General features: G+C 44.9%; 1 protein-coding gene across 1 annotated transcript in view; it reads left to right on the top strand.

The window, feature by feature from the left end:
- LOC137371883 (contactin-associated protein-like 5) overlaps positions 1 to 26,097 on the top strand; it is a gene marked incomplete at its 5' end in the record, with an annotated part of 700,863 nt that overhangs the window by 473,623 nt on the left and 201,143 nt on the right. The window lies entirely within an intron of this gene.

Below are 26,097 nucleotides of genomic sequence, written 5' to 3'. Positions count from 1 at the left end.
AAAAGAGAGGCTTTTAGCAAATACAAGGAGAGCAAATCAATGGAAGCATTAGTGGAGTACAGAACGTGTAGGATGGAGCTTAAGAAAGCAATTAGGAGAAAAAAAGAGGGGATATGAGAAAGCTCTGGCTGGTAAAAGTAAGGAAAATCCCAAGATATTCTATAAGTATATCAATGGGAAGAAGATAACCAGGGAAAGAGTAGGACCCATTAGGGACCAAGGGGGAAATTTGTGGGTGGAGCCAGAGGACATTGGTAGGGTGTTTAACGAATACTTCACATCTGTCTTCACCCAAGAGAAAGAAGATGTAGATATGGAACTTAGAGAGACTGTGAGGTTCTTGAGCAAATTGTCATCGGGAGTGACAAGGTATTGGAGGTTTTGGAAGGCTTAAAAGTGGACAGATCGCCAGGTCCGGACGATTTGTGGCCCAGGATGCTGTGGGAGGCGAGGGTGGAGATTGCAGGGGCTCTGACCCAAATTTTTAATTCCTCTCTGGCCACGGGGGAGGTGCCAGAGGACTGGAAAACAGCTAATGTGGTCCCACTATTTAAGAAAGGTTGTAGAGATAAGCCAGGGAACTACAGACCAGTGAGTCTCACGTCAGTGGTAGGGAAACTATTGGAGAAAATTCTGAAGGAGAGAATCTATCACCACTTGGAGAGGCAAAATTTGATTAGGAATAGTCAGCATGGCTTTGTCAGAGGGAGGTCATGCCTAACAAATTTGATTGAATTTTTTGAACATGTGACCAGGTGTGCAGATGAGGGTAATGCAGTTGATGTAGTTTACATGGATTTCAGCAAAGCCGTTGACAAGGTCCCACATGGGAGCCTTATCGAGAAAGCAAATACACATGGGATACAAGGTAACTTGATAAGGTGGATTCAAAATTGGCTGAGCTGTAGGAGACAGAGAGTGATGACAGACAGCTGTTTTAGTGACTGGAAGCCAGTGTCCAGTGGCATACCACAGGGATCTGTGGTGGGTCCCCTATTGTTTGTCATTTATATAAACGACATAGATAACTATGTGGGGAGTAGGATCAGTAAGTTCGCGGATGACACAAAGATTGGCTGAGTGGTTAACAGTGAGGTCGAGTGTCTTAGGTTACAGGAAGATATAGACGGGATGGTCAAATGGGCAGAAAAGTGGCAGATGGAATTTAATGCTGAAAAGTGTGAGGTGCTACACTTTGGAAGGAGTAATGTGACACGGAAGTATTCAATGAATGACCTGACACTGGGAAGTTCCGAGGAACAAAGGGACCTTGGCGTGTTTGTCCATAGATCTCTGAAGGCAGAAGGGCAGGTTAATAGGGTGGTGAAAAAGGCATATGGGACACTTGCCTTTATCAATCGAGGCATAGATTACAAAAGCAGGGAGGTCATGTTGGAGTTGTACAGAACTTTGGTAAGCTCACAGCTGGAGTACTGTGTGCAATTCTGGTCACCACATTATAGGAAGGATGTGATTGCATTGGAGGGGGTGCAGAGACGATTCACCAGGATGTTGCCTGGGATGGAACATTTAAGCTATGAAGAGAGGTCGGATAGGCTTGGGTTGTTTTCACTGGAGCAGAGAAGACTGAGGGGTGACCTGATCGAGGTGTACAAGATTATGAGGGGCATGGACAAGATGGATAGGGAGCAGCTGTTTCCCTTAGTTGAAGGCTCAGTTACGAGGGGTCACAAGTTTAAGGTGAGGGGCAGGAGGTTTCAGGGGGATTTGAGGAAGAACTTTTTTCCCCAGAGGGTGGTGGCGGTCTGGAATGTCCTGCCTGGGAGGGTGGTAGAGGCAGGTTGCCTTACATCCTTTAAAATGTACCTGGATGAGCACTTGGCACGTCATAACATTCAAGGTTAAGGGCCAAGTGCTGGCAAATGGGATTAGGTAGTGTCCTAGGCCCAACCATCTTCAGCTGCTTCATCATTGACCTTCCTTCAATCATAAGGTCAGAAGTGGGGATGTTCGCTGATGATTGCACAATGTTCAGCACTGTTCGCAACTCCTCAGATACTGAAGCAGTCTGTGTAGAAATGCAGCAAGACCTGGACAATATCCAGACTTGGGCTGATAAGTGGCAAGTAACATTCGCGCCACACAAGTGCCAGGCAATGACCATCTCCAACAAGAGAGATACTAACCATCTCCCCTCGACATTCAACGGCATTACCATCGCTGAATCCCCCACTATCAACATCCTAGGGGCTACCATTGACCGAAAACTGAACTGGAGTAGCCATATAAATACTGTGGCTACAAGAGCAGGTCAGAGGCTAGGAATCCTGAGGCGAGTAACTCACCTCCTGACTCCCCAAAGCCTGTCCACCATCTACAAGGCACAAGTCAGGAGTGTGATGAAATACTCTCCACTTGCCTGGATGGGTGCAGCTCCAACAACACTCAAGAAGCTTGACACCATCCAGAACAAAGCAGCCCGCTTGATTGGCACCCCATCTACAAACAATCACTCCCTTCACCACCGACGCACAGTGGCAGCAGAGTGTACCATCTACAAGGTGCACTGCAGCAATGCACCAAGGCTCCTTAGACAGCACCTTCCAAACCCACGACCACTACCAACTAGAAGGACAAGGGCAGCAAATACATGGTAACACCACCATCTGCAAGTTCCCCTCCAAGTCACACACCATCCTGACTTGGAACTATATCGCCGTTCCTTCACTGTCGCTGGGTCAAAATCCTGGAACTCCTTTCCTAACAGCACTGTGGGTGTACCTACCCCACATGGACTGTAGCGGTTCAAGAAGGCAGCTCACCACCACCTTCTCAAGGGCAATTAGGGATGGGCAATAAATGCTGGCCTGGCCAGCGACGCCCACATCCCGTGAATGAATTTAAAAAATGGTCAGGTGATCTAATGCATTGGTGCAGACTCGATGGGCTGAAGGGCCTCTTCTGCACTGTATTATTCTGTGATTCTGAGATATGTTGGTTTCCAAAACTGGCATGGAGTCTGGCCTCCGAGTACACGTAGACGGGTCACTGGGATCTTTTAGAATGGTTCCTTTAAGGCGGCATTGAGAATTAATTTAGCAGGCTTTTCTTCAAAGACAGGAGACGAGATGAGTTCACAGAGTGGACTTCTCAGGGTCTTTTGGAGAGGTGCTAGAAAGCTGAGCTGGGTTGTGGTTTGCTCTCCTTCTTGGGAATTCTCCTCTCCTTGGAAGTTCTCTCCTTTTTATACAGTTCAGCCCCAACTCAAAACAATTCAAAACTGAAACTGACACAGGAAGTCAACCTTTTGACCCCCATCAATCTTGACCTGTCACTTCTTTGTAGAACAACTTCTCCAGGTGTCCAAAGTTCTCTGTTGTTTATTGAAGTCAGGTGGTTTCCTGCAAAGGTTTGTTGTTGTTGCTGGAAGTCAAGTGGTTTCCCGAAAAGGCTTGTTTTCCTTACAAGACCTCTCAGTGTCCCTTTTAAAAACATTTCCAGGGACTGTTTTTCAAAGTCAACTTGCCTTTACTTGACCCTCTTTGAAAACCCCAAAGTTTAACATTTCTCCAATCTTTCAAAAATGACTCCTCAAAAAAATTTAACAAAACACAGAGGTGCTTTTGTAACAGGAAAAACAAAAAAGATCCAGATGGTGGCAAATAGAATCATATATTTTACTTTTTCTCTCTCACTCTCATAAACATATAAATATGTACAGTACATGTGAGCATGGATATATATAAGTGTGTGTATATATTTATATGTATATGTACATGTATCTATATCAAATTTTCACACAATGAGAAAATTCAACACATTTCTCATAGAAATAATAGTATCGATCGAATAAAGTAGCAGACCTTCCAGAAGCAACAATAACAATTAACTAAATTATTATTAAACATGTATTAGGTACAGTATCATCATTTTATTGTTTGATGTTAATGCAGGCAAAACAAAAACAATGGTACCAATGGTGAAGGCTTGGTGTCGAGCTATCTTTCAGCTCTTTCCAAAGATACTCATGCTGAGGAAGTGTTGCGTGAATGCCAACAAATTATCCATTATCTCACTCGAGTGGCTGTCTATATGTGCAAGCTGACAAAATGAATGTTACTGGATGTTTAACAGGGGCATCATAGCCAAGCGTGATGCTCTCTGTGTTCGTTTGCATGTGTGTTGTTTTCAGCAGGGATTACTGAATAGTGATCAAGAGCAGGAACTAAGTGTTTTTTTCCTCAGTCTGGTAGTGACCTGTAGAAATGAGGAGGTACCCTGACTCAGTCTCTACTGTATTAAGTTAGTTTATCTTAACTTAGGTTGTAAGAGTTGCACTACAAATGGCTGCCATGCCTGGGGACTAACTTTTATTGTCCATTCTTATGATCTCAGATTGTTTAATTCTTTGCTATTATTGTGCTCTGCTTCTAACTTGGCCAGCCTTTCTTTTCTCCCAATGTTTCAGCTCTGTCTCTATTATATCCTTTCCATGCCCCTAAACTCTTTACATTGACTCTCAGACTCTGATCTATCTTGATGTGCACTTTTTTTCCACTCTTGTCATGAAGAGCTGGAGACCCATCTGTGTAATGGCACTTCTGTTGCAGAATTACAGTTTTCAATGCAGGACAATATAAACTAACCATTCCCATCAGAGCTCATATTTTTAAATTACATTTCAAAACAACACTTAGTGAACTAAATTCTTTCAATGCATTAAGTCAAACGTTTTCCCTGAAGCAGTAACCTTCAGACACAGATTGTAATAAAATCTGCAACACCAAAAGAAACAGTTTAGCAACAGATTTATACAGCTAAGAGATTCAGGTTCTTTTTTTCAGTTAAACTGTTAAAATTCTCTATCCATACTGGCTCCCAGCAAGCTAATTTTCTTGAGCTTCAGATGAATCGCTTTTTGCTGTTCCACAATTATTCTGTGCCAATATACAAACTAATGAAGTCGAAGCCAAATTAATTTTGTTTCTTAAGTTCATTAAGATCATAGAAACAATTTTAAGATGAGACCTTTAATCGGGTGCTAGTTAGCTGATGCATCATGAGCACCCATCCAAGCATCACTATGCAGATTCTGCCTATGTGTCACCTTAACTCACATTCGATGGTGAGTTCCTGAATAATTTAAGCTTGGATGAGATTTAAAGGGTTTGCATTTTGCTGGACTGAATTTTACGAGCCCCCCCACTTTGATGTTGGGTGTCGTGGTGGGGGTGGGTGTGCCTGGAAAATCCTTCCAGGAGAGGCCCACGACAGGCTTCAAAGCCGAGAAGGCCTGGCCTCATTTTACTGGCGGCGACAAGGCCTCAGGGTGACCACCCCGCTGCTCGGCCAACAAAACCTAATTAACATATTTAAATAAATGATAATTAAAGAATAATCACTTATCTTATTGCGACAGCCTTCCCACGCTGATATTCCGGCCAGTTGCCAGAAATCCCACGCTTTTGGATCTTCGTTTGGAGATCCGAGGCGTGATACTCGTGGGGAGGGGGGGAGGAGTGAAATTTTCAGGTCGGGAGTGGGGGAGAGCTACTATTGGCTGAAGGAATGGTGGCAAGGGACTGAAGGGAAAATGTAACACAGTTTGGCTGGGGGGGATGTTCGTGATGGGAAGAAATTTTATTTTACACTATAGATCCCAATAAATGAAGTGTTTGGTCATTGGGGGGTTGGGAGAGATGTTTCGATCTTTTATTAAATTTATAAATGTAAATGTTCCCTCAATTTCACTTTAAAAATTCAAATGACCTGTAAGGGCTTGATGCCCTTTAAAAATGGCACCGGTGGCTGCACAGTGGCGCCAGACGCCATCGCCCGGGATGGAGCGCCCGCCCCCGATGATGTCATTGGGGGCAGGCAGTCCGCCCCTCCATGCACCTCTTGAAGCTCGCGGCAAGAATGGTGGCGAGCTATAAAGCTTCAGCCCGCTGTTTGTCCTGGCTTGTGGAGGGGGTGGGTTGGATGGAGATTCTTCTATGAGTTGCTGCCTATTTAGGAACATTTAAAAGGCAAAATGCAGCCTCAACTCTGTCCTCAAAAAATGGACCCACATATTCCCAAAAAAATACCAGTCTTCTTTAAGACCGACTCGAAGTGCTTATGACCCAATGTACCTGGAAATGATGAGGTGCGGCCAATTCCTTCAAGTCATACCCAACCCAAAAATTAGCACAATTATTGATTTTGTAAATGCTACAGAAGATATCCCTGAGGTGGATACAGCTTGGAGGAGCTTGGCGGATACGGCCATGTGTGCTCATTCTGGAGATTGCCGTTTCTTTGCTGACATAGTATTCAGCTCTTAAATCACCGCATCACATTCTAGACACAGAAGCTGAGAGCTTTGGGCTGAATTTTACCGACCCCCCAATGTCAGGGGTCATGGCGGGGGGGTGGGGTGGGTGCCGTAAAATGCCTCCGGGAGAGACCTGCCACGGTCTTTGACGCCAGGAAGTCCCGGCTTCATATTGCCGTCGGCGGCAAGACCTCATGGCGACCCCCCTGCCACTCAGCAAGGGGAACCACATTTAAATATGGTAATCAATATAAATGAATGAATTAATGAATTATCTGGTGCCGCTGGCCGTCCCACTCCAATATTGCGGTCAGTGGCCGGCGCTGCTGCGCTGTCCGATCTCCGACCAGTGATGGATGGTGAAACACTGGTCGGGAGAGGGAAGGAAGTAAGTATATCAGGGTGGGAGGGGGGAAGTGGGGTCAAATGTGAAGGGGTAATGTTAAAAGTTTCTGACCTTGGGGGGTGGTGGGGGGGGGGGGGAAGGTCAGGTACACAGGTGAGTATTTTGGGGTTGGAGAGGGCAAGGGATGAACTGTAAGTTTTTTTGGGGGGGGGGAGTGGGAGAGGGGCCTGGACCATTAATTTAATAATTTATAATAAACTTTAAAGCAATGTGCCTTTAAAACGTTAAATGAAATGTAAGGGCTAGAAGCCCTTTAAAAATGGCACCGGTGCCTGAGCAATGGCGTTGGACACCGTTACCGGGGATGGATCACCTGCCCCCTCCATGTCATCAGCGGGTGTATGGGGTGGTGGTTCTCCCCAGCCATGTAAATGAGCCGGCGTGTATAATTTCGCGGCAGCTCCACAGAGTAAAGCTCGTGCGTGCAGACCGCCATCTTTGAAGCTCACTGCCGAGATCAGCGGCGAGCTAGTAAAATTCAGCCCTTTGACACAGTGCACAAACCGGGTGTGAAGTCGGCCTTGGGGCTCGTTTAAACACTGCCTGCCAATTGCATTGGCCAAACATGGAGCCGGCTGCATTTGGTTGGACAGGGAACGTGATATGGGCCAGCTTTCCTGAAGTGGATTATAATCCTAGCCCCTTTTTGAGGCCATCCCAGATCAGGTCTACTCCCCAGGTGATCACTGTCATTTAAGGTTGAGAAAGGCAGATCTCTCAGACACTTGAATGGATCCAAAAAACTGAGTTAACTCTCCCCAAAGGAAAGGAAACAGGTGAAGATATTACCCTGCTTGAGGGAGACTTTTTAACAATTTTTAGCCAGATTATAACAACCCGGGTATTATAAGGGTCTGGGCATCTCTCCTCAATAATGTTCCTATGAGATGAAATAAATATATGAGATAATATATTTTCTAAGTTATATAAAAGTTTATTAAAGAACCGAACATGCAATTCACACTTTGATGGGTAAGGCAATCGCAATGTTAATTGTTCGAGGAAAATGAAGTATAATCTTATTCCTAGTAGAGAATCCAAGTTTTAAGTCTAATTATTGTTACAGTAAAATATTTAAGATATCCATCAATATTTAAAGCAGCATCCCGAGTAGATAGCTACAGAGTTTCGAGATACTTCTATCCCAATTAAGGCAAAAACTATCGTCACCTTTCCCCTGAGAAAGGCTGGAATGAATCCAACGATTGTAAAGATCCACAGTGTGGTTTCAATATTTATACTGTTTCTAAGCTGCCTAACTAATTTTGTTTTACATATGAGGGGTTGTTACCTCTCTTGCAGGTAGGTTCGTCCCCTTATATTTCCCAAACAAGGCTGTGTAACTGTCAATTTCTAGTTGAAATCCACATTATTTAATTTCTAAGGAAAGGTTGGGCTAGCAGAAAGCTGTGAGCACAGATGTTGGTCAATACCCTTTAAATCTGGCAGGTTAGTGCAGGTTACCCTTACTGGTGTGCTTCCTAATTACACAATAATGTTTTAAGATTATAACTCAGTTTCCCTGATTCAATTGACAAGTAAATTAACTGTATCCATAGAAAATAATGTCATCCATTGCTAGTTTGTGATAAGTTGCAATAACTGTTTATAAGACTTGTATTGTCAGTACTTTGCCAAAGTAAATATGTTTCTGCTTTTGAAAAGTGAGTTCCTGTTTTTCAGAACCTGCCATTACGTTCCTAGAAAGAGGCAATTGTGCTGCGTCATTGACCCCAGGGTGTTAGGGTCCTTGACTACAGGGACGTGTTATTGGCATGCTTATGAAACCTTTTTTTAAACATTCCAAACAAATCAATCCTGCTTTTAATTTTTTAATTCCTAATTCATAGGAAAATAACTCTTTTAGCAGTATAACCCCTTATTATAGCCAGATTCCTTCACACTCCCGTGGAGCCATGCCTAAGGTCAGATCTGTTGTGGGTGAGGAGGAGGTCCTGAGAGGCAGGGGCTGCAAAGGTGCACCCTGCATGACGGAGTTATTTTTGTGGATCCAGGACCACCATTTCTGCTTCTCCTGAACCTACAAAAATAAAAATTAAAACATATTCTGACTTTTTTTTCAGCGGCCTTCAACATTCTCAAATAAGGATTCTTGTGAGGACTGGGCCAGCGAGGTCTGATTTCTTTGGGGTCTCAGCTGACAGCTGTTTGTCTCTTCCCCTTTCTGTGCAGGAACTGCTCTTTCCCTTGCTTCCATTCACAGGTCCTCATTCTCACTCGTACTCAGTGATTCATTTCATTTTAGTTTTAATTAGGTTGTGCATAGACTACATGTTGAAGGACAAACAATTTACCTCCTACTTGTCTCTCATGTGTTCCTAAATCAACTCATGTGGGATACAAATTATATCCTGCAGCTGTTTTTCTCCTGATACAACATGGAGGATCCACTAGGTAGAAATTTTATTTTAAGTATCATATTTACAATTATCATGCATTATCCTATTGAATGAATCCTAGGTTTATTTGCATGCCGTAGGTTATCCTGTTAATTCCACAGGAAAAATAAATGCATTAATGTGGAAAGTATATTTAATGTAAATTGAGTTTCACACGCAAAGCACTGGGGCAAATCAATTTTCTATGCTGTGGTGACATGACAGAGTGTTCACTATTGAATAAAACATACTAATGGTTTTTAAACAAGTGACATGTACTAAGAATTTTCCAAGGACATGATTCAAGAGTATGATTACACTGTATTTTTCAGAAGATTAGTAGTGTTGTGATGAATTTAAATTGGGAATCAATGTTGTGTAAGTGCAGTGTACATCCATAAGCAATAATAGTTTTAAAGACTAGTTTATAAAAGTTTGTGTGGATGCCTTTGAATGGAGTGTGGTTGGAGAAAAACTTTCTTTTTATTGACTTTTGAGAAACATCAAGTGAACAGGGAAAGACAAAATACTGCAGATGCTGGAATTCAGAAATAAAAACAGAAAGTGCTTAAAATACTCAGCAGGTCTGGCAGCATCTGTGGAGAGAGAAACAGTTAATGTTTCAGGTCAATGATCCTTCATCAGAATGGGGATTCTGACTTAGAAGCATTTTATTTTTCTTTACACAAGCTCATCGTGGAATGCATGGGAGTTAATAAATTGTTGTGAAGAATGGAGACAGTTTATTACACTGCTTTACTGGGCGTCATAACTTCATAATCCGAAGACCTCAAATTTACCTCAGGGGCAGTTTTGAGTGAGTAATCAGTGAGGTGAGGTGAAAACTAATCCAAGCAGTTTGATAACACTGAGGCAGTGGAGGGATTGGGATCTGTGGTGCAGAATAAAGTTCGGCATTGTCAGCATAAGTGTGGAAGCTGAGCCCTTGTCTTTGGAAGATGGGCAGCATGTAAATGAGGACGAGGAGAGGGCCCAGAATAAATCTTTGGGGGACTTCAGAGCTAACAGTACAGGGGTGGCAAGAGAAGCTATTCCTGGAGATACTCCTGCTAAACTGTCCTATAAAGCAGCGTGAGACATATCTTTGTATGTGACAAGTGCTACAGAAATGTTAGCTTTGTTGAAACCCTTTGGTTTAATGATTTTTGAATAAGGTGATTAAGGATTATATCTGGGAACATCGGTAGATAGAATTCAGAGCTAATTTATGCTGGATTGTATTGCTCCAGTTAGCACTAGAAATGTACTATTTTACAATGGCTGTTGCGTAGGTCGGATGCTGTAGCCTTGCTTAATGAAGACATTTTTACAGGAAGGAATCTCAGCAATGGACTTCCTGCAGTGAAGAGGCAATAGGCAAAAGCTTTCACTTAAAGGAGTCAAGAAATTGAAAAGATATGAAAACATACAAAACATATGAAATAATGGGCAAGAAAAGACCAACTGATCTATCGAGCCTATCTGACACTATCATGAAGTGGTTAGCATCAGGATTCCCAACAACCTTCCTCCCATCCACCAGCAATCATGTCAACTCTTAGGACTGGCATCCATTGCCAATTTAGGGAGGAAAAGTCTGGTAAATTCTTCTCTGACCTTCGTAAAATTAGTCCAGGAAACCACATTGATCATGATGTATATCGTTTAGTATCTCAATTATCTTTTGTATGCCAAGGTTTCCACCCCAGTCAGGAAGTTGTCGAGCTCTCTTTTGAAGGCATGCAACAAACGCTCACTCACAGCATGAGCTGGCATTTTGTTCCATTGGCCTATGTTTCCTCGGGTAAAAAAGAACAATGTGACATCTGAACTACTTCTACCGTTGCATAACCAATAACCATAACCACCCCTGCTTCCCCCCCACCCCCACACCTGTCCCCACCCCTGCCCCCATTCTGCAAAACCTATGTTATTGAATTAGTCTACCATACAAACACAGTCTAGTCTAATTGAGAACCCATCAATATTTGAATCCATAGTCCCCATGTAAAACTACCCTATCACATCCTTCTTACTTAATCTTTGGATGCAGGTCAGCAGTCACAGATAGAGTTTCCAAGAAGGTACTGCTTGATCCCCAGGTTATCAAGTGGCATAACGTATGTGTTTTGGTGTAAAATTTTGTTTGATAACACTCCTGTGAAGTGACTTGTGCTATTTTGCTGTGGCTTAGTTGGTAGCACTTTTGCCTCCGAGTTTCAAGGTTCTAGATTCAAATCTCACTCCAGGATAAAAATCAAGCCTGATACTTCAGTGCTGTACTATTGGAGATGCTGCCTTTTTAACTGACGCTCTGTCTGTCCTCTCAGGTGGATGTAAAAGATCCCTTGGCACTATTTTGAAGAAGAGCAGGGGAGTATTCCCAATGTTCTGGCCAATATTTATCTCTCAAACAACATCACAGAAATAGATTATCTGGTGATTATCACGTTGCTATTTATGGGAGCTTGCTGTGCACAAGTTGGGTGCTGTGTTATTCCTATATTACAGTAGTGACTACACTTCAAAAGTACTTAATTGACTGTAAAGCACTTTGAGATATCCCATGGTCATGAAGAGTGCTACATAAATACAAGTTTTTAGTTGAATTGCAATATAAATGCAAGTTGTTGGTTGTCATGCTGTTTCTTGAACCACCAGTTCCAACATTTGGACTTCCGAATCATGCCATGAGTGCTGATTTGTAGTGATGAATCAGTCAAATGCCATTTTTATTACCTGGGATTCCAAGAATTTTACTGGTGTTTTGAGGATTGCATTGCAGGAGTATGTCTCTTTTTACATGAAAATTATAAACTGATGGTGTTGACCTTTAGTTGTACAGGTAGCTTAATGTGAGCTATCAGCAGATTCCCTGCTTCAATGTTGTAGTTCTTTCTCTGATCCAGACTCATTTGTAGATCAGCTCACTGCTGGCATCGCGAGACTGATGAATTTAGGCTCTAATGGATAACTGTCTCTGCACTCCTGTCTGAACTCTGAGAATACCTAAAATCACAAGATTATAAAAGAATGGGACAGAGTAGAACAAACATTTATGTTGCCTTGCCTTTAAAACAGGGATGCTATCTGAGAACTGATGTCTAATCCAGTCATTTATGAGCACTGGAAGAGCTGGAGGTGCCTATGAAGGAGTCTATTGCTCACATCTGTGAGGTTATGCATTACTGCATAACATAGCATAGAGGGCTGAACAGCGGTGCCCTTTGAACTCGGCGGGGCACCCTCATTTGCCGGCTGCCGCCGAGCCCCTGCAATATTAATCGCGGAAGCTCATCAGAATCACGGCGCCAAGCCGCCCTCCTCATATTACACGGAGTGAGGCGGGACATTCGCCGCAGTGAGAGACCCTTTGACAGTTGTGCAGCAGGTGCTGAGGCCCGATTTCAAGCACCCCAGCACCTGTTTCCTGACTGCTGAAGAGTGGGGCTGCTGTCAATCTGGCAGCAAAGCAGAAAGTGCTGCAGAAATCCAGCAGGTCAGGCAGCATCTGTGGAGAGAGAAGCAGAGTTAACTTGTCCAAGTTCACAGACCTGAAAGTTAACTCTGCTTCTCTCTCCACAGATGCTGCCTGACCTGCTGAGTGACCCCAGCACTTTCCACTTTGCCGCCACATACTTACCCTGCTGTGTCCCAGTGTGCTGTGAAGTTGTGAAACTCTTCTCCCACTCAAGTGTAACATTCCTTCTTGTAGGCGTGCTGCACCTGGGTGAATAATCTTCAATTTGCACATTCCAGGATGTGAGACTTAAATAGACCATAAAAGGTATTACAGAGGTTTACAAAGAATACAAACATACTGACACAAATGGGAATGCACGGGTGTCACAGCAATGTAAATACGTCTTTCACTAAATTTTCCTCACCAACATGTGTGTCCTTTTCTCTGTGTGAATGATGTGTGCCAGAATGTAACACCAATGTCACATCCCTTTGCACCGTTGGCCCTTCAGGAGAGCCAACGTATGCAATAACAGCATTGCCATACCACCATTACTCATGAGCGTCTCCACGGACTCAGTGACATAGATATGGGCTCAGTCAGCTGCTACCTCTAATGGTTTACATAGGGATGCTGCAGATGTAGACAAGTGCACAGCAGGTGAGCGAGGGTGATGTGTGGCTTGCAGAGGTCATGCCGGTTCTAGCCCTACGTGCAGAGCCTGGGTGCCATATGCCCTCCCATGCGTCTTTCATGTTGTAGGTCTTCAGCGTCCTTATAGTCCGAGGAGGAATCACGTTGACGTCTCTCCTCATCATGCCAGGCCTGGCCTCTATTGGGTGCGTAGTTGTGCAGAGCCGCAAAGAAAGGAGCTGGCCTTTTCGGTCTGCCTATCCATCCAGGCATTGGAGGCACTCTTTCAGCATGCCGATCTCCTCCTCAATGGTGGCTCATGTAGCTCAGTGGCTGGCATTGTATCTCTCCTCTGCAGCAGTGGTGGAGTCTCTCACTAGTGTCGGGAGCCATGTCTGCAAAGGATAGCCCTTATCTCCAAGAAACCAGTCCTCCATCTGAGCCAGTTCAGTGAACAGCGGTGGCAACCGTGACTGGCACAAGACCCAGATGTCATGACAGCTGCCTGAGAATCAGTCACGTATTCGCTGCAAGCAGCCGCGGTGTTCACATACCAGCTTCACCTAGATTGAGAGGGCTCCTTTAATGGTGATGTCTACAGATGGTAGCCTGGCAGTAGGCCTGATGGCCACATGAGTGCAGTCTATGAACATTACAACCTATGGTTCTCCGGCAATGGTGCCAGAACCACTTGCCCTCTGGGCCTGGCTGTGAGAGTCCGTCCTGAAGCAAACATCCTCACTGGCCCTCTGGTGCAGGGCATTGGTGACCTCCCTAATGCAGCAGTGCGCTGCTGACTGTGTGACCCCACAAAGGTCTCTGGTAGACCCCTAAAAGGCTACAGAGGCGTCAGGCATGAGAATCGCTGCCACTATGAGGAACAAAGACATGGGATGTCCACCAGAGCCCATGGGCTACAGGTCATCCTTGAGCAGGGCACAGAGATGTGTCACCACCCTCTCTACATGCGTAATCTCCTCTGACACTGGTGCTCTGACATCCGATGGCATGTCACGTGGGGCCTGTAGATGCACGGCAAATGTAATGACGGGCTCCCCTTGGAGGCTGCTGCTCACGACCGGGGGCCTCTACGTGGATCGCACCTGCCTGTTGGTATTGCCTCTAGTGCAATATGGATCCTCACATGCAGAGGATCACACAATGTAGGATGAACCAAACCTATTTCCATGTGATAAATAAAGTTGAACCCTGCATGTCTTCGAAGGTTCCTAACAGGGCAGGGATTGGCGTTGACGGGTACAGCAGCTGCTTTCCTGGATCAACTATGTGGTGTGCCATGGCATTGCCCACGTTGGCCAACACTCAGAGTGGCACAGCATGACCACATCAAGATCATACCAGCTGAATTGATTGCCCCCACCATCCATAAAACCTTAATGCTCCTGCCCTTTCTGGCACCCTCCCCACACACTGTGTGCCTAGTGTGCCATTGCCCCATGCCAGCACAGTTTTCCCTCCAGTAATCCCAGACCCCCTTCCTTTCAGAATCCAGAGTGAGACCCCTGCATAACCCCCTCCCTCCTCCATTTAAGAATGGAGAGTTAGACCCCTGTGTATCCCATCTCCCTTCCAGAATGCAAAGCTAGACCCCCGTGTATCACCCCTCCCTTCCGTAATGCAGAGTGAGGACCTGCCGGCTTTCAGATCGTGAACGGGATGGCACTTGATGGCCGCCCATTCAACGGAAAATCTCGCAGTGTCGGTGGAGAGGCGGTGGGCTGTATAATCAGCTTAGGGAAGTAATCATTACCATATGCTAATTGTGGTGCCACTGCCGTGCGGCAGGGGGGCCGCATCAAGGTCCCGCTGCCTCCGGTAAAATGCGGCGGGCCTGTCTCGACGTCATGGGTCGAGATGGGCCTCTCCGAGCAACATTTTTACCGGCCCCCGCGCCACGACCTGCGGCAGCAAGGGGCCAGTAAAATTCAGCCAGAGTGTTGATAACATCAGTGCCAGCTTCACATGTGCCCCACTAACAGAATTTCTAAGCACCAGTGGATTATTTCTCGTGATGGCTGGACCTGTTGTGATAGAGAGAGATCGTGGATTCCAGTCCATAGAAGGCTGGCTGGCTTCAACTTGCTAGGGAAATATAGAATCATGGAGAACAGAAGGGGGACATTCAGCCCATCGTGTCTGTGCTGGCTTTTTGAAAGAGCTATCTAATTGGGCCCACTCCCTTACTCTTTCCCCATAGCCCTGCAAATTTCTCCTTTTCAAGTATATATCCCATTCCCTTTTGAAAGTTACTGCTGAATCTGCTTCCACCATCTTATCAGGTAGCCGTGCATTCCAGATCATTACCTCTCGCTGCTTAAAATAATTCTTCCAATTTTCACCCCACCACAGAATTTTTTGTCACTTATCTTAAATCTACCAACTCTCCTGTCAGTGGAAACAGTTTCTCCCTATCTATTCTATCAAAGCCCCTCATAATTTTTAACACCTCTATTAAATCTCCCCTTAATCTTCTCTGCTCTAAAGGAAACAATCCCAGGTTCTCTAGTGTCTCCGCGTAACTTTAGTCCCTCATCACTCCTACTAGAATGGTAAATCTCTGCACCCTCAATCCCATCTTCTCTATATCTTTCACTGATACATTTACCTGAATCAAGTCACAGATATCGGTCACATGGCCAAGGAAGTGGCCTGAATATGGTAAGGAAGTGATAATATATCATGAAGGAAATTGTGTTGCAGTGATTTTATACCCTTTGAAGCCATGAGTGTGTCAAAGATGGAAAGAGAAGCAGAGTTAACGTTTCGGGTCAGCGACCCTTCTTCGGAAGAAGGGTCCGAAGAAGGGTCGCTGACCCGAAACGTTAACTCTGCTTCTCTTTCCACAGATGCTGCCAGACCTGCTGAGTGATTCCAGCATTTCTTGTTTTTGTTTCAGATTTCCAGCATCCGCAGTATTTTGCTTTTATTATAGTGTGTCAAAGATGTTATTTTTAAGTTGTATTTTGAATGAGGCCCCTGTTGGAGTATTGTGATGTCTGGTAAGCAATGAAAGAGCGACAAGGTTATGGTCAGATTTGACATGAGTCAAAACTAAATATGAAATGGCATGAATTTTTGGGACATCTGCTTAGTAAATGGTACAGTTGGGCACTCTTACCGCGTCAGCTCCCTTAAGGTGTTCCATCTTCTTTGCATCACTTCCCAGATGCAGTGGGTACTACAGCATTAAATATTAGATAATCACTAGGGAATCAATAGGGAATTTCGGAGACACTTCTTTATCCAGTGAGTGGAAGAATGTGGAACTCGCTACCAAAAGCAGTTGTTGAGACGAATAGCATAAATGCCTTTAAAAGGGGGAGCTAGATAAAGACTTCAGGGAGAGGGGAATAGAAGAATATGCTGGCAGGGTGAGATGAAGTAGATTTGGAGGCAGCTCATGTGGAGCATTAACACTGGTCTAGACCTGTGGGTCAAATGGCCTGTTTCTGTGCTGTAATTTCGATGTAATTCTACGTAAACTGTTTCATTATCTCTTGCCGTGTCTGCTGCACTGCTGCTGCCCTCTTAGGGAGGAGGCTATAGTGAATAAATGTGGAAATCTTCCTCAGTTCTACGTCATACAGCAGCATTTCCAGTTTAGCAATCATCAAAGCAATATGTTTGGGTCATGTCACTGCTCCACAGACTCCATTTTTCAACTCTGTACATTTGTTTTCTTTACCAGTCACTTGTGATTCCCGCTACCACTGTCTTAAGGCTGGAATATACTTTTTAAATATTTACAGCCTTTGTAAAGCTTGCAACAACTGCTGCATTCCTTTAAAAGTTTAGGCCCTCGAAATGTTATGGATCTAAAACAGTTCCCTTTTCAGTAATCCTCAACAGCCAGTCATAATACAGTTAAATTGTCCAGAAAAACAATCCAACAAGGTGAAATCATGTGAACTCAGTTGATGGGCTCCTTACTTCGGATGCAAGGGCCATTAATAACTTTCCAATTAAAACATTAAGATGTCAGAATACTTTATTCCCTTCAAAGAGGCACAGCATTTCGAGATAAAAACAAGAAATGCTGGAACCACTCAGCAGGTCTGGCAGCGTCTGTGGAAAGAGAAGCAGAGTTAACGTTTCGGGTCAGTGACCCTTCTTCGGAACTGACCCGAAACGTTAACTCTGCTTCTCTTTCCACAGATGCTACCAGACCTGCTGAGTGGTTCCAGCATTTCTTGTTTTTATTTCAGATTTCCAGCATCTGCAGTATTTTGCTTTTATTACAGTATTTCGAGATCCTGTATCAGAAGCTGAGCCTCACAATCAGCTTTGCATAAAATTGCAGGTGCATAACCTCAACTTTTCCTTCCGTTAAGTCTTCCACTGTGTGAAAGGGTCGACTAGTGGTGCAAATCCTTGGGCAGTTTCACTCCCTGCTAGGGCAGTCTCTTCCCATTTTTTGGAGTCCAATGGGAAGCTCACTGTTCCAATCCTCATCCCAGCAAGATTCAGCCTGGGTTTCTGCTCTCTATGATGATGTGGTGCTGCACCCCTAAAACACCAAAGGCCAACTATTTGCAACCCTTCCCTCCCCAACCCCCCCACCCCCCCAGCATCTGACCCCATGGACTTCAAAGGGGTCAGCAGCAGATACTGTGAGCAGGCATCCTCCGGCACTTGCGCTGGGATGTGCCCACTTGAAGATTTTCAGGGCCTTAGTTTTTGTTGTCTTGTAGAGACTATGAGGATGGAAATCGATTTCAGCCGGGGCCACTAAATGGGTGATAGTGGATCAGTTGCCTGTGTTACGCCTCGGCTCATTATCCATTATCTTCACCACAGGGTTGGATTTTACCAAGCCCCCAACGTCGTGCTCCCTGATTGTTGGGGCGGGGTGTGGGGCGGTGGTGGTGTTGGGAGGCCCGCCACAGAGGCTGACGCCGGGATGGCCCAGCCTGATCTGCCCAGCGGCGACAAGGCTCCGTGGTGGCCTACCCACCACTGGGCAACAGGAACACACTTTCATTATGAAAATTAATGATATGAATAATTTAAATCAAGTTGCCCACAATCTTCCGGGCCCGCCGCGATCCTCAGTGCTGCAGCCGGCACTCCTGCGCCGTCAATTCCCCGTCTGGGGAAAGCCGGCGTGACGTTGGTGGGGAGGGGGGAGGAGTTAAGATTATCAGTGCTGGGAGCGGGGGGGGTGTTATGGGGTCAAATAAACATAATGAGTGTAGGACACGGTGGGAAGGGCTGAAATTTCAACTTTGTACAGTCGGAGGGAAAGGTTAGCATTCAAAGGTAAGGTCTTGTGGGGGAAAGGGCAAATACCTAATGTAAATTTTATTGGGGGGAGGTTGGAAAGGGGTGTTACCATTTTATTTTGTAAATTTTGGTGGGGGATTACTTTAAAAATTCAAAAGTGTTGGCAGGACTGGCTGCCCTTTAAAAATGGCACCAGCGCCTGCACACAGGCAGCTGACGGCATTGCCGGCGACAGGCAGCCCACCCCCTTCACCTGATTGGGGGGGGGGGAACAGACTGCCCCAGCTATTTAAATGAGACGCCACACTGGCGATCGCAGCAGCTCTTCGGCGCACAGGCTGCCATTTTTTGAGCTCGCTGCTGGGAGCGGCGAGGGGCTCTTAAAATCCAGCCCACAGTGTTTGAAATGAAAGAGGGGTCTCGGGGGTGGGTTGGGGGGAGGGGGTTGGTTTGCAGGTGGGGAAGTCCACCTTTGATTTTGTGCTGGTCGATCGAATATGCATCCTATGTCCATTGATGTCTTGATGCATATGTGCTGAATCATGTCAACCTCCTGGAATGTAACTGGGCCCAGTGGGTCTACTTGAAGTAAGTAGGGTGATATTCTCGGTAGGCTAATGGCAAGTACATATGTTATCCCTAGTGATCAATCATCTGTGTATTACTGTGCATCCCTTTATCCTGACAGTGAGGTGAATACAGAAACTAATCTTTTGATGTTGTGTAGAAGATAAATCTATGGTTCTCTTTCAATGTGGGAAGGCTAGGTTTAGGCATATTTGTCTTTAATTTCAGAACTTTTTTTTTGTGTGCTTTGAAACTGTTGGCCAGGGGCTGCAAGAAGTACAGAATCTGTTACAAACTGCCGGATTGTTTGTGAACTATAGTAACCTGAGTTCAGACACTGGCCTGTGCTGGTAAAAACCAGTTTGAACTAATTAATTTATGTGACAAGACAAGGGAGAGATCACAGGAATAGAGCCTTATTTGGACACGGTGTGATACCGGGGTCTTTGGGCCTGGGCCAATAAGGAGAAGACACGAACGAGGTGAGCAGGCCTAAGCCAACAGGAAAGAGACAGCAAAGTTTTGAAGAGATAAGAAAGAGAATAAGTATAGAGAATCTCAGGCATAGAGCCAGCGAGAAACTCCGGAGACCAACCATCGTGGAAGTGAAAGATCCTGCGTGAGCAACGCGGCGACGACGCAAAAGAGAGAGAGAACAGAACGCCTGGCCAGCATCAGCTCTCCCCCTTTTCGGGTATTATCCTTTGTTTTCTGTGACTAGGTCAGGGAAAGATCAGAGAAACCTAGTGGGTGTGCTTATCGATTCTAGTTAGCTTTGTTATTAACTGTATAACCCAGTTTGAATTGCATGCTTTTGTCTAACCAAGTGTACAAGCCCTATTCTTACATTGTACAACAATGTGAATAAAGTAAATTGATAGTTAAAGAAAGGACTGAGTTTCCTCCTCTTTGTGCTATGCCATTAACTGTAGCCGGTGGATTAGGTGGAGGGTGGCTCTCCTGTAACCCCGATATCCCAAACACCCAGCCTGAGTCTGAATTAAGAGGACTTAGTCCCACGTGACAGCCAGGAGCAAGTGGGTGAAGGAATAAAGGGGCCAAGGGGGAGTTGACTCCGCGCCACGGTTTACAAAACTAAAATGCAGATACCTAAAATAATAGCACTGATAATTTTCTTTATATTTGTACGGTTTATGTCCTAATCTCATTGTTACAAACACTATCACAAATGCTTATCTATGTTCTAGAGTTTTCCCATTGCAAATATGATGGCTCTTTGAGAAATCCAGAATTAGCCCTTTATTCAAAGCATGTTTCCTAATGATTATTTTATTCAGCATGGTATGTTTGATCCTTCTCGGTGGATACTCCTGATAAGGAATTTCAAACGGTGGGAATTTATTTACTTAGTTAACATGAATGCACAGGAAGAAGGAATGCCCCTGTAGAATTGACAAGGTTAATGCAAGTGCCACTGTTTTCCTTTGCTATCTGTTGGACTGATATCTTCTGGCAAAGATTCATTGGCATATATTTTCGATATCTATCAGAGCACAGACTTACTACAGCAAAGCTGGATAAGAGGCTTATTTGCAAAGTGACAAAAAAGCCTAATCTACAAGTATGTTTTTATAATGATGTATTTATTTTGTTTTAAAAATATCATTGTGTAGCTTTATTTAAGGTCAAACTATGTCAAAAGAAAGAGCTGGAAGTAAAATGCTTCAGAGAAAACAGTTGAAATACATTTTGTAAAGCTCTGGATGCCTAAAGGGATTATTGCAAGTAGTATTTATAATAGAGTACATTAATCACTCAGCTTTAGCTGTTCAGTTTTATTGCCTTTCTTAAGCTTTATAAAAATACCTGTGTAGATCAACACAACAGAAAGGGAATTCAGTGTTTCTTTCCTTAAGATTTCCAGTGAAAGTGTAGCTTCCATCTCCAATAATTATTAATAATAATAATACATTGAATAGTATTTAAATATTTGTAAAACTGAAACATTGGGTGGGATTTTTATTAGTCTGTGAGGGTGGGAAAGGGGGCAGGCAATCACTTAAACCCACCTCTCCGTTCAGCATGCTGGTTTCCTGGCACGAAAACAGCAAGCAAGTTCTAAAGGTAGCATGGGGAGCAGGAAGAGGCAACCTGCCTGTTCTACGCAGATGGCCACATAAGTCTATTAATGAGCTTGTTGTCAGCTCGGTAAAGGGCCAGTTTTGTATTTTCTTTCTAAGGTGCGGGTTTCATGCAGCGTCAGAACCACAAAAGGAAGGAGGAGGTGGTGACATAGTGGGGGAGCGAGCTGGAACAGCAGGACAGAAGCAAGAGGCAGCATTGAAAAGGGAAGGCTCAGAGAAGGCTCTCATTCACAGGCAGCCAGCTGTGCTCAGTAAAAAGAATTATCTTTCACATCTCTGCACAGTTGTCAAGGGCATTTTGGGCGCTGGGGGTGGGGGTCCAGATTGGGGAAGGGGGAGGCAGGGAGAGGGGTCCTTCTGCTAATGGGTCTTATGGGCTCATGACAGGTGTGAGAGGGTTCAGGAAGACTCCATATTCCATTGTCAATGAAGGAAGGGCATTACAGGAAATGGGATCAAGCTTCTCCGAGCTTGCTCCGACCAGCAATGAGGAGCAGCATGCGCCAGAGTAGAGGCAGACCCCTGGGCAACAGGGGCAAGAGAGTGAGGAAGTAAGGGCAGGAAGGCTCCAAACTCTCCACTTTACACAATCTTCACCAGCACTCTCCATCACTCTGGCAACCCTCACTTCCCATTCTCCCGTGTATCGCCAATGTGAAATGGAAACACACAAGCCAGACTTAGTGCAGCATCTTGCCCAGTGCTTCATCACTTAACATTTCACTGTTATTTATATTACACCCAAGTGGCCCACAAAATGACATTATCAACACGGTGGCCTGTACTCTCAGCCACTCCGATGAGATGTTCCCCCTGTGGCTGAGGATGAGGTGGAGGCAAGCTGCACACTACAGTCTGTCTGGGACTGAGATGCCCGTGGCAGTTGGCCTCAGCATAGAGGAGCTGGGTGAAGCACCTCCAAAGGCTGAATCCACAGATGCATCGCCCATCGGAGGGGCCACGGAGGCAGATGATGATGACAGAGCCCCGTGAGGGGTGGCTCCCTCATCACCATCTGTCACCTCCTCAGCCCTTTCAGGGTGCCCTTGATCGCTGGGGGGATCACTAGCTGGGGTGCAGCTGGCATCCACTCCATGATTTGTTGTGCCATTTGTGCCACAGACCAGTCAATGCTGCAGACAGCGGTGTGCATTCTGTGCATGTCAGCGTGTTGTACCTGCATCCACTCTGAGTGACGTTGCGTATGGTTCTCCATGAGGTTGGCCTCTCTCTCAATGGAGGAGCTCATATGCTCAGAGCACTGAGACATTATGGAGCACATGAGATGAATGGACTCTTCCATTCTCATCCCATGACTCTGCAGTGCCTCAGGTAACTCCAACATGTGGGCACACATCTCACGCTGATTCTCCAGGTAGAGCCGCCTGTTTTGTGACTCCCGAGGCTCTGCATCTCCGCCCTGCTGAGCAGGTCTGCACCTGTTCTCCATCCTCTGAGGGAGACAGGCCACAGCCAACTCTACCCACCATATTTCAATCACATATGCTGCTGCAGTCTGCACTCCAGCCTCCTGCCCGGCAGCATCAGGGTTCTGACCTATGCTTATGGGTCATCAAGGTGCCTGAGCACACATCTCTCCCATGCTCAGGAGCGCTCTATGTGCCCTCAGGATGCCCTCGCTTTTACATTCTGGTGACTGCTGACCAGGAGGAATGCCATCTGGGTCCATCTTTGGACTCACCTTTCCAGACCTGAGAATGTCTTTGAAACGCTTTGGCACTGCACCCAGTTCCTCCTCACCATTCTTCTGCTGCTGACCACGTTAGCCACCTCCAGCCATGTCTTCTTAGTAGGTCTTACAGGCTTTCTGTTACCATTGACAGGAAACTGGATCTTTCTTCTCTCAGTCACTGCCTCCAGCAGCACCGCCAGTGTGGCATCCGATAAACGGGAGGAGAGGGGAGGAAGGGGGGTGGTTGCAGTAGTTTGCTGCCCTGGCACAGGGAGGCTCCTTTCCCATTGCCCTTTTCTCCGTACCTTCCTCCATCTCTCAGGTGAACAGTAACCTCGGCAATGACTGCTACCCTCCCTTTAAATTGGGCCCTCTGCTGCCTCAGTTCCGCCTCCTTCCCATGTCCACCACCATTAATTGGGTGGTTATCGTGACTCCAGACCAATTATCTTATTTCGATAACGCAATCGCAACATTTGCACAATGGCCGACACAGTGCAGGATCGAGACCTGGAAGTGACCGCGAATTCGGGGTGCTGACTCCAGAACAGAAATCCCGCCCATGGTGTCTTAAATCTTGTTGGGCCCAAATTTTAATTCAGGCCATTGTATGTGCAGTGTGTAAAAATGGAGACAATGGTTCTCTTTACGTTTTGTACTCGAGTCTTGTACTAGGGAGAAGTGCAATTGGAACATCTCTATTTCAGTGCTGCTGTGGTATGTTTTGGGACATATGGTCTACTCCTGCTCCTATTACTTGTGTTCTTGACACTTAAAGGATTGTGAATCTTTGAAATTCTCTACCCCAGAGGATTGTAGATCTTCCATCTTTGAATACATTTATGGCTGGGATAGATAGATTTTTGGTCTCTCAGGGAATCAAGGAGTATGGTGAGTAGGCAGGAAAGTGGAGTTGAATCCTAAGATCAGCCATGATCATTTTGAATGGCGGAGCAGGCTCGATGGGCCATATGGTCTACTCCTGCTCCTATTTTTTTTAGTTACTCATGCAGTTAAGATTTGCTTCTGATACCAATGCTGTGTCTCACCATCACATTAAACCACAGAATAATAAACTACAGATCTAGTCCCAGGGCCCCAAGTTACTCGTCTTACTTTGGAGACGTGCTGATACTTATTTACAGAAAGGGAGGAACGAAGAAATCAAGGAGAGACTCACACTGATGGAAGGTGAGCAGTTAAAAATGAGCAAGTTACTTACTCTGATCCTGACCATTCCCCATGTTAACCTGCAGGGTGTTGTAGGTGGATGAGACATCCTCCTAAAGCAGGTGGGAGCCTCATAAATTTATGCTAAATATGTGTCTTATTATGTCAACAGGACTTTGGTGTAATTTTAGCCAGGACCCGAGTCGAGAAGCCACCATGACTTCACTGCGAGATGGAAGCAAAGTCTGAGTATGGAAGAGGTTCAGTCAGTTAAACTTTCCTGTGTGGTGTCAGGAGGAGCAGCAGTGCTCTTCTAGGCCACACAAGGCAAGTTTTTTTTTAATCATTCATGGGATGTGGGCGTCGCTGGCCAGGCCAGCATTTATTGCCCATCCCTAATTGCCCTTGAGAAGTTGGTGGTGAGCTGCCTTCTTGAACTGCTGCAGTTCATTTGGGGTAGGTACACCCACAGTGCTGTTAAGAAGGGAATTCCAGGATTTTGACCCAGTGACAGTGAAGGTGCCTAGGTCGATGCCGGGTGATCTGTCCGGTTTCATTCCTTTTTATTGACTTCGTAGCGGTTAGATACAACTGAGTGGCTTGCTAGGCCATTTCAGAGGGCATGTAAGAGTCAACCACATTGCTGTGGGTCTGGAGACACATGTAGGCCAGACCAGGGAAGGACAGCAGATTTCCTTCCTTAAAGGGCATTAGTGAACCAGATGGGTTTTTACAACAATCGACAATGGTTCCGTTGCCATCATTAGACTAGCTTTTTAATTCATAAATCCAGATTTATTAATTGAATTCAAATTCCACCTTCTGCTGTGGTGGGATTTGAACCCATGTCCCCAGAGCAATACCCTGGGTCTCTGGGTTACTCGTCCAATGACAATACCATTACGCTACCACCTCCCCAGCCCCAGCCACCTACCCCTCTCTTCCACCCTGTGAGATTCTTCCAATATCCCATCCCCATCGCATACTGGGAAGTCCATCCAATCTTCACCTGCCAACAGCTGCTCTGGACTATCTACTTGCCTGATCTAGGTGGGAGCATTTTAATGAGGCCCGCGAGTTAAAATATCCTGGGCCTGAAATTTACTCCAGAGAATGTGTTTTTGCCAAACCTGCTACTTCCCCTAACTCAGTGAATGTGTATTTTTTTAAAAAGATAGAAAGATGAAGCAAAAGAAATCTTTTAAAAATGTTCACAGAAGTAACATTTTACATTCCTTCACTCATCCAAAAAATAGACTCCGATCGCTGAAGACAGGAGTCCATCATTTACACATAATTTAACATCTCTTATTGATATCAGTGAATGAACATTTAAGACATCAATAGCACATTCCACTATCTGCTATTTTAAGAGGTGGTTAAACTATTTCCAATAAACATTAAAATAGTGGACAGAAAATGTCCTGCACGTGAGTTTAATCTTTCACTGCAGACATCAACAACAGTCATTTCTAGTCTTCATTCTTACTCAACTGCTCATTTATAAAGACATGTTTTTGCAGCAGGATTTCTGTAACCTGACAATACAAGTACCCAATTAACAAATCTTCTTATTCAATATTCTATTGTATAATTTCATCTATAGATAATTGTCATGGTCTTGTAGTTTTTTTTTGGACTATGAGGTTTACCTTTAAGGCTTGCAAGGGATCAGTATTACTTTAAAAGCCAGCAAGCCCTCGGAGTTATGGGAAGGTGCATTTTCGCTGTCTTAGAAACAACCATTTGGAGACTGAAATTCAAAGGGTGCATTCTCGTTACCGTAGATATAGCCACTGGGAGTGAGTTTCATGCGATACATTTGTTACAATTCAGTTCTGAACTGGCTTTTAGTGGAAGACAGTTTGTTCTAACAGACACAGAGATAGACAGAAGACACAGCTGTGGTGTCAGCACCTGCAAAAAGAGCTCTCAGCCATTTAAACAGAAGGAATAGGAATTTTAGTCTGTTTATTATTATCTCTCAAAATTCTAAAAAAAGGTCAAGCCAAAACATAGATCTCTGGTAATTTAAATTGAAGAAAGGGAAGTTAGACTGTGACAATCTTTTATCCCTCAAAAACGCTAAAGTCAGATTGATTCTGTTGAAAGTGTTTGCAAGTCGTTAATTGTTGAAATT

The sequence above is a fragment of the Heterodontus francisci genome, chromosome 7, assembly GCF_036365525.1.
Source record: "Heterodontus francisci isolate sHetFra1 chromosome 7, sHetFra1.hap1, whole genome shotgun sequence".
In the NCBI taxonomy this organism is placed as follows: domain Eukaryota; kingdom Metazoa; phylum Chordata; class Chondrichthyes; order Heterodontiformes; family Heterodontidae; genus Heterodontus; species Heterodontus francisci.
This window is presented reverse-complemented; position numbering and strand designations above follow the sequence as displayed.